We start from the raw sequence: 1,381 nt of genomic DNA, 5'->3' as shown, positions 1-1,381 counted from the left end.
AAGCTGCTTTTTATTTCCGTTGTAGGTTGGCAGCATTTTGATTGGGTCAGGAATCTTAAATAGATCTCCCGACAAGATTCTGCTAGCACTTTGGATTTCCTGGACGTTCTGTACTGTTGGTGCACTATTTGAGTTAAGACGCGACTCGTATTGGTTTTGTCTATAACTAATAGCTTCTATGGCTCTCATCATCTGAGCCAACTGTTCGCTAATAGCGTTCGCGTGCTGTTGTGGATTCGACCCTGTTTGGGGTTCCATCGTGAGATTTTCTAGTGTTAAGTCTAAGTTTGGAATTGGAATGTGTGAATGTTCACCTGATTCCAAACTTTCGTCTGTTTCGGAATTTGTATCAGAATGGATACCTTGTTCCCGAAGCAGGTTTCGTGCTTTATTAAATGCCTTCTTTTTAAAATTTGGCATTAATAATAGCCAGGCTTAAAGCTCTATCTAGTAGTGGCTTCAAGTTAAAAAGGGTTTTTTAAAAAAAAACAGTCTATTTGATAGTGCTGTTTTTTTTTTTTTTCTTTAGAGTCTATCTGGTAGTGCTCTAAAGAATGTACAATTGGTCTATCTGGTAGTGCCAATTGATGGAAGGAAGATTTAAAAAAACTTACCTTTTGTGTCGTGTTGCGGGTTCCAGCGACAATGGTGGTTTTCCACGTTGACAGTCAGCGGGGGATTCTCTACTCCAAGCACGATTTATAAAAGTACCATGGATGCTTTCGCGGAACCACTTGATTTTGCTTTTTTTTCACAAAATTATCCACTGTTTTTAACTAAACTGCAACTTCACTGGACCGACCGGCTGCGCCAATTATGCGTGGGGAACCCACGTCTTTATTATTTAAGCTTCGAATCAAAAGTGACAAAGGTGTTTTCTTAAAACTATCGCTTAGCCTAACGGTTGCGCCGCGCGGAAGAACGGAACGGAACATAGCGCGCACGCATTATTGCTGAATTGCTATTCGGTGGCAGCGGGCTGGTGTCGTCTTCGCTCGGTTGCCCGTTCCCACAGAGCGCAAGTAGCGATGGTGTCGCGTCAGCGCTTTCGGCATGCGCCGGTGTCATCGCTGGTAGCGCTGGGACCGTTGATAACGTGACTATATGTTTCGAAAGATTTTCTGAATCAAACCATTGCAAAGTCTTCTTCATCATCTGATCCACTTCTATTTCCGGAAAATAATGGAAACTGTTACTTATTCCCTACGTCAGCTCCATTCCCAGATAGTAATGTTGATGATTCTTTCAAATCCTTCTGTGGTCAATTTCGTTTAGTGTGTGGCACCAATGATTTCCTTGGACTAAATAACGTAATACAAGAACTTTGGGGTAAATATGATTTGCCATTTGAAGAAAACCTCTTAGATACTAATTACCTTAA

This window comes from Anopheles darlingi, chromosome 3 (genome assembly GCF_943734745.1).
Source record: "Anopheles darlingi chromosome 3, idAnoDarlMG_H_01, whole genome shotgun sequence".
NCBI classification, from domain to species: Eukaryota; Metazoa; Arthropoda; class Insecta; order Diptera; family Culicidae; genus Anopheles; species Anopheles darlingi.
The sequence above is the reverse complement of the archived record's forward strand: the minus strand, read 5'-3'. Positions refer to the sequence as shown.